This window comes from Pseudophryne corroboree, chromosome 12 (genome assembly GCF_028390025.1).
Source record: "Pseudophryne corroboree isolate aPseCor3 chromosome 12, aPseCor3.hap2, whole genome shotgun sequence".
Classification (NCBI taxonomy): Eukaryota; Metazoa; Chordata; class Amphibia; order Anura; family Myobatrachidae; genus Pseudophryne; species Pseudophryne corroboree.
In genome coordinates, this window is record NC_086455.1 from 159,024,353 (window position 1) to 159,034,683 (window position 10,331).

Here is a 10,331-nt window from a genome sequence, read left to right on the forward strand (position 1 = left end):
CACTCCCCAACAGAAAAAGGCACCGACTTTTCAACCGCAGCCCTTTCGTTCCTTTAAAAATAAGAGAGCAAAGGGCTATTCATATTTGCCACGAGGCAAAGGTCGAGGGAAGAGACAGCAACACGCAGCTCCTTCCCAGGATCAGAAGCCCTCCCCGGCTTCTACAAAAGCCTCAGCATGACGCTGGGGCTTCTCAAGCGGACTCGGGGACGGTGGGCGGTCGTCTCAAAAATTACAGCGCGCAGTGGGCTCACTCGCAAGTAGATCCCTGGATCCTGCAGATAATATCTCAGGGATACAGGTTGGAATTAGAGACAGATCCACCTCGCCGTTTCCTGAGGTCTGCTTTACCAACGTCCCCCTCCGAAAGGGAGACGGTGTTGGAAGCCATTCACAAGCTGTACTCTCAGCAGGTGATAGTCAAGGTACCTCTTCTGCAACAAGGGAAGGGGTATTATTCCACTCTTTTTGTGGTACCGAAGCCGGATGGCTCGGTAAGGCCTATTCTAAATCTGAAGTCCTTGAACCTGTACATAAAGAAGTTCAAGTTCAAAATGGAGTCACTCAGAGCAGTGATAGCGAACCTGGAAGAGGGGAACTTTATGGTATCCTTGGACATCAAGGATGCGTATCTCCACGTTCCAATTTACCCCTCACACCAGGGGTACCTCAGGTTCGTTGTACAAAACTGTCACTATCAGTTTCAGACGCTGCCGTTCGGATTGTCCACGGCACCTCGGATCTTTACAAAGGTAATGGCCGAGATGATGATTCTTCTTCGAAGAAAAGGCGTATTAATTATCCCATACTTGGACGATCTCCTAATAAGGGCGAGGTCCAGAGAACAGCTAGAGATGGGATTAGCACTGTCTCAAGAAGTGCTAAAACAGCACGGGTGGATTCTGAATATTCCAAAATCCCAGTTAATGCCGACAACTCGTCTGCTGTTCCTAGGGATGATTCTGGACACGGTTCAGAAAAAGGTTTTTCTCCCGGAGGAAAAAGCCAAGGAGTTATCCGAGCTTGTCAGGAACCTCCTAAAACCAGGAAAGGTGTCTGTACATCAATGCACAAGAGTCCTGGGAAAAATGGTGGCTTCTTACGAAGCGATTCCATTCGGCAGATTCCACGCAAGAATTTTCCAAAGGGATCTGTTGGACAAATGGTCAGGGTCGCATCTTCAGATGCACCTACGGATAACCCTGTCTCCAAGGACAAGGGTGTCTCTTCTGTGGTGGTTGCAGAGTGCTCATCTATTGGAGGGCCGCAGATTCGGCATACAGGATTGGATCCTGGTGACCACGGACGCCAGCCTGAGAGGCTGGGGAGCAGTCACACAAGGAAGAAACTTCCAGGGAGTATGGACGAGCCTGGAAACGTCTCTTCACATAAACATTCTGGAACTAAGAGCAATATACAATGCTCTAAACCAGGCAGAACCTCTGCTTCAGGGAAAACCGGTATTGATCCAGTCGGACAACATCACGGCAGTCGCCCATGTGAACAGACAGGGCGGCACAAGAAGCAGGAGGGCAATGGCAGAAGCTGCAAGGATTCTTCGCTGGGCAGAGAATCATGTGATAGCACTGTCAGCAGTGTTCATCCCGGGAGTGGACAACTGGGAAGCAGACTTCCTCAGCAGACACGATCTTCACCCGGGAGAGTGGGGACTTCATCCAGAAGTCTTCCACATGCTGGTAACCCGTTGGGAAAGACCAATGGTGGACATGATGGCGTCTCGCCTCAACAAAAAACTGGACAGGTATTGCGCCAGGTCAAGAGATCCGCAGGCAATAGCTGTGGACGCGCTGGTAACGCCTTGGGTGTACCAGTCGGTGTATGTGTTTCCTCCTCTGCCTCTCATACCAAAAGTATTGAGAATTATACGGCAAAGAGGCGTAAGAACGATACTAGTGGTTCCGGATTGGCCAAGGAGGACTTGGTACCCGGAACTTCAAGAGATGATCACGGAAGATCCGTGGCCTCTACCTCTAAGGAGGGACTTGCTTCAGCAGGGTCCCTGTCTGTTTCAAGACTTACCGCGGCTGCGTTTGACGGCATGGCGGTTGAACGCCGGATCCTAAAGGAAAGAGGCATGCCGGAAGAAGTCATTCCTACTTTGATTAAAGCAAGGAAGGAAGTAACCGTGCAACATTATCACCGAATTTGGCGAAAATATGTTGCGTGGTGCGAAGATCGGAGTGCTCCGACGGAGGAATTTCAACTGGGTCGATTCCTACATTTCCTGCAATCAGGATTGTCAATGGGTCTCAAATTGGGATCTATTAAGGTTCAAATTTCGGCCCTGTCGATTTTCTTTCAAAAAGAATTGGCTTCAGTCCCTGAAGTCCAGACCTTTGTTAAGGGAGTGCTGCATATACAGCCTCCTGTGGTGCCTCCAGTGGCACCGTGGGATCTAAATGTGGTTTTGGACTTCCTAAAATCTCATTGGTTTGAACCACTAAAAAAGGTGGATTTGAAATATCTCACATGGAAAGTGACCATGCTTCTAGCCCTGGCTTCTGCCAGGAGAGTGTCAGAATTGGCAGCTTTATCTTACAAAAGCCCATATCTGATTTTCCATTCGGACAGGGCAGAACTGCGAACTCGTCCGCATTTTCTCCCTAAGGTGGTGTCAGCATTTCATCTGAACCAGCCTATTGTAGTGCCTGCGGCTACAAGTGACTTGGAGGACTCCAAGTTACTGGACGTTGTCAGAGCATTAAAAATATATATTGCAAGGACAGCTGGAGTCAGAAAATCTGACTCGTTGTTTATATTGTATGCACCCAACAAGATGGGTGCTCCTGCGTCTAAGCAGACGATTGCTCGTTGGATCTGTAGCACAATCCAACTTGCACATTCTGTGGCAGGCTTGCCACAGCCTAAATCTGTAAAGGCCCACTCCACAAGGAAGGTGGGCTCATCTTGGGCGGCTGCCCGAGGGGTCTCGGCATTACAACTTTGCCGAGCAGCTACGTGGTCAGGGGAGAACACGTTTGTAAAATTTTACAAATTTGATACTCTGGCTAAGGAGGACCTGGAGTTCTCTCATTCGGTGCTGCAGAGTCATCCGCACTCTCCCGCCCGTTTGGGAGCTTTGGTATAATCCCCATGGTCCTTTCAGGAACCCCAGCATCCACTAGGACGATAGAGAAAATAAGATTTTACTTACCGATAAATCTATTTCTCGGAGTCCGTAGTGGATGCTGGGCGCCCATCCCAAGTGCGGATTATCTGCATAAGTTGTACATAGTTATTGTTAACTAATTCGGGTTATTGTTAAAGGAAGCCATCTTTCAGAGGCTCCGCTGTTATCATACTGTTAACTGGGTTTAGATCACAAGTTGTACGGTGTGATTGGTGTGGCTGGTATGAGTCTTACCCGGGATTCAAAATCCTCCCTTATTGTGTACGCTCGTCCGGGCACAGTACCTAACTGGAGTCTGGAGGAGGGTCATAGGGGGAGGAGCCAGTGCACACCACCTGATCGGAAAAGCTTTACTTTTTGTGCCCTGTCTCCTGCGGAGCCGCTATTCCCCATGGTCCTTTCAGGAACCCCAGCATCCACTACGGACTCCGAGAAATAGATTTATCGGTAAGTAAAATCTTATTTTTTTTTATCCTTTAGGTAATCGCAACCCTCTTTGAACCTTAATTCCTTGTAAGGATATTCACATGCCTATCCCAAGCATGTTTAAACTGCTCCACAGTCTGAGCCTCTACCACCTCTGATGGGAGGCTATTCCACTTATCCACTACCCTTTCTGTGAAATAATTTTTTCTTAAATGAACTGAACACCTTCTCAGACAGCCACTTTCTAGGAGCATTTGCTCAACAGCCATGACATTAAAGTCAGTGGCTGTATTAACCAGGGCTTGACACATTCTTGTAAAACCTAGGGGCCATCTCAAAAGTTTAGGAGCCAGACCATCATCTGCTATCAAAATGTAAGAACACTTGTATAGACCACGTGTCCCTTTATTGCCCCACAACCTCCTTACATGCCACCAGACCACCACACATGTCTCCTCAATGGTCATCAGATTCTCCTACATGCCCACACCTGCCCTCCACTTCAAATTATGTAATGCAGTAGTGCCCCAATTCATATTATACAACATAGCAGGATCTAAATCAATTTTATGCCAAGCATTATGACCCAAATTCATAGTATGCAACACAGTACAGATTCCCACCTCAAGGAGAAACTGGAGAAGACACTGAGGCAGAGCCGGCCCTAACCAATATGATGCCCTAGGCAAGATTTTGGCTGGTGCCCCCTAGCACCACCGCTAGTTCTGCAGGAGATGCCTGGCATTAGTCAGCTGACAGCTCTGCTAACGTCAGGCGCCTTTTGTTTATGAAAATGCATCATATTTGCATTAATATGTGGCTAGGATGCACAAGCAGCTTCTGCTGATTAAAATGATATGCAGCATGCCTATATTCTGTGTGCGACTGTGGCTGTATCTGCATACGAAATGCTACATTACAGTGGTTTCCAGGAATACACTGCAACGTAGCATTTCGTATGCAGATACAGCCGCAGTCACATACAGAATATAGGCATGCTGCATATCATTGTAATCAGCAGAAGCTGCTGGTGCCCCTAAGCATACCAAATGCCCTAGGCATTTGCCTAGTTTGCCTATGCCTAAGGCCGGCTCTGCACTGAGGGGTCAATTTTCTAAGCCCTGGATGGAGATAAAGTGGACGGAGATTAAGTACCAGTCAATCAGCATCTGACTGCCATGTCACAGCCTGGGTTTTAAAAATGACAGGAGTTTATTGGCTGGTGCTTCATCTCCGTCTACTTTATCTCCATTAAAGGCTTAGTAAATAGACCCCAAATAACCCTACCATGTCAATAACACTAGAGGAAGGGTGTCTTGAGAAATTGAAGCAGCCGGGTGCAGACAAAACAGTGGAGGCAGCTAGATTCAGCTCACTAGAGGATCTAGTTGACGATCCAGCACACACTATGGGATCAATCTTATTACACTGCGTACACAAATCCACGGTGAGATTGGGCTGCGATGGGGCGAATTGCGGTGCTTTTGATGGCGTTTACATGCTCTCGCCGTGTCTTTGCCCTCTGCGCACGCACAGCAGACGCAGTGCATAGGCTATCTTGATGTGATCGCACCCAGGAAGGATACGTTCGCATCATGATTGACAGGCATCTGGGGGTGGCGACGCAGCGTTGTTGGGGGGGGGGGGGGGGGGGGGGAGAGAGCAGGAAATGCAGGCATGCCATGGCCGTTTTCAGGGCTGCCCAATGAGAAACATGGCGCCAGACAGCCTGCGTACGCAGTCATGCTGCGTAGGCAGGGGTTAACCCCTATTTGAGGTTTTTGCGATCACATTGCGAGGTGGCGCCACACATGCTGGCCGGCCCCCAGCATGTGAGTAGAACTATCACAGTTTTTGCTAATTTAGCAAAGACTGCGATCAACTCTGAATAACCCCCATATTTCACAGCACTTTACAGAGAGGACATCTTATAAAGGTCCCTCACTATGGAGGCTGCAGTAAGCGGGCAGCAGGAGCCACCCTGAATGATAAAAGCAGCCAATTCACAGGGGAGATGCAGGAAAGAGCGGCTCCCACCCGGGCAGGCTGGAACATCTTCCAGGTGGGGGCCCAGCAGCAGGAACGTGGGACAGCATGGCTGCGATTGGGCAGCAGGGTATAGATGGGATGGGCACAGCTGGGCAGAGCGGTGTGCAGCTGGGAGCAGGACAGTGTACATTTTACATGTGGCGCCCATTTGAGAACCAATCGGATCTCACGTTCCCGCAGCCAGTCAAGAGCCACCGCTCTTGATTGGCTGCCAGTTCACGAGCTCCTGATTGGCTGGCAGCCGGCACCACATTTGAAATGCCGCCCAGCGCTGTTTTCATGGCAGCCCGGTTTCCTCCTCTCCGTGTACACGGCATAATGGTCGGTGGAGCCCTATTCACCAGGCAGCAAAATCTGGTCCCCATGGCGACCTGGCCACTGGGTTTTGTCGAGCCCTGCCTCAGACGCAGCACTCGGATCCTCGCAAATACAAACAGGAGGTGTCTATCTCCTTACAAATATGAATAAAACCCATTGTGTGCGATGGAGTCTGTATACGGAGCAGAACAGAATAAAGCTGTGGCTGCTACATTGTAGCACTTCGTATACAGATTCAGAGACTCAGTCGCACACAGATATACAAGTGTCATATATCAAATGAGTCAGCACAGTCTCCTCGTGTCCTGGTTGCATTGCGTCGATTAAGATGCAAGAAAGACGGCCTGATGCTGGAGGCCGACACTTCTTGGTGTTTGGCGTGACTGCAGCATAGATATATGAGGACACATCTCTATGTCAGTATCAGACTTACCCCACCTCTCCACCAGCTGAGGAAATTCTCCTAGGCGAAGAGACCATTGCCTGGGATGAATGTCTGCAGATAAAATCTGCTTGCCAGTTGTCTGCACCCGTAATGAGAACCGCTATTGTCATGACTCCGAGCGCTGCGATTCTCCAGATAAGTCAATCTGAGAACACTACCTGTGACACCTTACTGATTACCTCAGCGCGTGTGGTAAATCAACACGGTAACTGCCACCAGCAGAAGTACCGGTCGCTGTGCCAGTCAGGCCAAGCGAATTTGGACCTCGCCCAAGGTGAGCTTCTGCCCCCATCCGGCAGGATGTAGCAGCTGAGAGATAGCAAAAGTCGGTTGGTTTGGTGCAACTGGCCTCAGCCAGTTTAGTTGTGCAGAAAAACAGAAAGAAACATGAAAAATAAAGGGACAGATGTATTAACCTGGAGACCGCTTAGGGAAGTGATAAACCAGTGATAAGTGCAAAGTGATAAACACGCCAGCCAATCAGCTCCTAACTGTCAATTTGCATATATTAGCTGATTAGCTGTTGCGTTTATCACCTTGCACTTATCACTGGTTTATCACTTCCCTATGCCTTCTCCAGGTTAATACATCTGCCGCAAAATACCTTGCCGGCTGGCACTAACTAAACACAGGATGCTTTCTAACTCACTAACAAAAATACAAGGTTTTTACCAGGCAAAGCACACTGGGTTTCAATCCATAGTGTCTACATTTCCCCAGGCAGTGTGAGAGACATGATCAAGCTGATAGCCTTTTTAACACACACCTACGACTGAAAGCCCTAATTAGCCTTTTGTGAGGCTAATAGCCCAAAGACACTAACTGAGCCCAAATGGATGGAAAACCCACCCTCTTTTCTCACATCCAACCCCGGGACCCTTATCTGGTTCTTACCAAAAGCTTTCAGCAGAACCGACACAATATTCCTGGGGTTTAAAAATAAATAGGTAAGAATCCTTGGTCAAATATACCCGCCTTCCATCACTATTCCAGTGATCTTGTCACAAAACAAACAATAAAACCTATACGTGCATTATCTATTAAGAAACAGGTAAAGATAAATAGTAATATTCTGCACAGCTTTGCTCCACAGAGTTTTAAAACATCATTGTAATACAGGTGTTTCTACAGTATATACCGATACATCCAACCCATGTTACCATCACCGCCAGATTTGTTGTATGTCCATATGCACCTCTTAACACCTTCAGGCCGCTCCAACACCTGCAGACCACTCTAACTAAATTACCTTGATATGGAAGAATCTCCCAGATGCTTTGTGTCCAGAGGTGGTTCCTCGTGGAGGAGTATTCCCCAGTACCCTCCTGACCCATCTTAAATCAGTTTGGCATGCGTGGCCTAATGGCTATTTGCCCATTTTGGGGTTTAGTGAATTATCACATTTGCAAAACTAGCAGCAGGTGTAAAGTGTCGCCGCTGGGGCTTTCTAATTAGCCCCAGTAAGTCGGCGTGTGCGGCACCTTATCAGGGATTTTGCAGGCAGGTGAAGCAAAGTGCACAATAACAGCCCCGTTTTCATCCAACAACGGGGCTATTTCACCCGAAAACACACAGGTTTCACTGAACCTGTGTGTTTACGGGTGTAACTGCACTCGTTATCGGCCGAGCTAATTAAATAGCCTGACCGTAGCACCTGAAGAAACATCTGGGTTTTTTACTCCCGATGTCTCTTCGGGGCAAATTGAATATCCCCCAGTATCTTGTAGCCACTATTGAGAAGTCCCCCATACTCTGTCTCGTCTTTGATGACTTTCACAATAATTTTCATTGGTTTTTTTTTCACGTAGTTAGGATGGGAGGTTGCCATAGATAATGCATCCAAAATCTGCTGTAAAAAAACATGTGAAACCCTAGTGTAGTCACATAGGGAGGGTGTATGTGTCACAGCTCTCTATAACTGTCAGAAAACAGGCATATCCCAGCCTGCACAGCGAGTGGATGGGATTATTGCAGCCTTTCCTATAGTAACTATTTGTCCAACGCCTTGTTATTTTATTTTTTGACCTAGAAACTGTTGACAGCCCATCTGGGATTTTCCCTATTGGTGTAGGTTGCACCACCAGCAGCCAATCAGCTGACAACAGGTAAGAGACCGCTGCCTGGAAAGACTGGGTAAACAGCCAACATGTCTTGTTCAAGCTATTTTAAAGGGACCTCAAAGTAACAATTCCAGTTGTAGTTTATGTACATATTCTCTGAGCCGCAGTACCACTGCATTTTATTCTTGTCTGTACCAGTTACAAACTTGCGGACCATAAAATTGAAGCGAATGCCAACAGCGAGTGAAATATAATTAAAAGCAATATGCTGACGCAGCCTGCATATCGATCCAGAAGCACAATTACACATCTAGACTTATAATAAAGCTTTTTTTTTGGGGGGGGGGGGGGGGGGGGATGTACCCCTTTGGGAATATATATGAACTATGGAGATAAAACGAACACAAACAAAAAAAATTGTTCGTTACGGCATCACGTAAAGACCACTGGATGAATTTGGATGGTGTTTTCACTATTGTATAGCTTAGTAACCTAGCAAGAAACAGAGGTTTGTATGATCTCGACGTGACATCAGGGAGAGGAACAATAAAGGTAAAAGCAGACTCTTGTCACCCGGTGTGTGCAGTGTGCAGGCTCCTCAAGCCAAAACTGACTGTATACAAATACAATTTTTGGGGGGACAGATACTTCTAGTGACTGTTGATGAACTGGGGGACAAAGATACTTCTAGTGACTGTTAATGAACTATGGAGACTAAAAAATTTTGTCTTGGGATTTGCATAGGTTTCTCAAGTCCAAAATGACTATACGTATATAAATATTTAGTGCATTTATATATATATATATATGTACACACAGAGCCTTGCTAAAGTATTCGCCCCACTTGGCTTTTTACCTATTTCGTTACATTACAACCTGTAATTTAATTTTTTGTTTTTTAATCTGAATTTTATGTGATGGATATGCACAAAATTGTGTGAAGTGAAATTAGAGAAATTTATATAAAAAATAATTTTTATAAATGAATATTTGAAAATTGGCATGTGCATATGTATTCACCCCCTTTGCTATGAAGCCCCTCAAAAGTTCTGGTGCAACCAATTACCTTCAGAAGTCACATCATTACTGAAATTAAATCGACCTGTGTGCAATCTAAGTGTCGCATGATCTGTCAGTATAAACACACCTTTTCTGAAAAGCCCCAGAGGCTGCAACACCTCTAAGCAAGAGGCATCACACCATGAAGACCAAGGAGCTCTCCAAACAAGTCAGGGACAAAGTTATTGAGAAGACAAGTCAGGGTTATAAAAAAATATCCAAATCCATCATCTTCAAATGGAAAGAACACGGTACCACAACAAACCTGCCAAGAGAGGGGCGGCTACCAAAACTCACAGACCAGGCAAGGAGGGTATTAATCAGGGAGGCAGCACAGAGCCCAAAGGTAACCCTGAAGGAGCTGCAGAGTTCCACAACATATACTGGTGTACCTTCACATGTGACCACGGGATCAGTACTAAATGCCGCCGGTCGGAATCCCGGCGGTCGAAATCCCGACGCCGGAATCCCGACCACACAATCCCGACAGGGGTGGCGAGCGGAACGCAGCCCCTTGCGGGCTCGCTTCGCTCGCCACGCTGCGGGCACGGTGCCTCGCTACGCTCGGCACACTATTATATTCTCCCTCTACGGGTGTCGTGGACACCCACGGAGGGAGAATATGTCGGGATTGTGGTGGTCGGGATTGTGGTGGTCGGGATTGTGGCGGTCGGGATTCCGGCGTCGGTATTTCGACCGCCGGGATTCCGGCCGGCGGCATCTTGACCGACTCCCGTGACCACAATAAGCCGTATACTCCATAGAGCTGGGCTTTATGGAAGAAGGGCCAGATAAAAAGCCATTATTTAGTGTTAAAAATAAA

The 10,331-nt window shown here is 47.4% G+C and overlaps 1 protein-coding gene across 1 annotated transcript in view; it reads right to left on the reverse strand.

Annotated features, from left to right (window-relative positions):
- Positions 1 to 6,464, reverse strand: part of CIPC (CLOCK interacting pacemaker) — a 104,114-nt gene extending 97,650 nt beyond the window's left edge. Inside the window, exon 1 of the mRNA XM_063948275.1 lies at positions 6,378 to 6,464. The gene's annotated coding sequence lies outside the window, so the exon portion shown is untranslated. The remainder of the gene's footprint in view (positions 1 to 6,377) is intronic.
- Between the last annotated feature and the right edge of the window lie 3,867 nt (positions 6,465 to 10,331).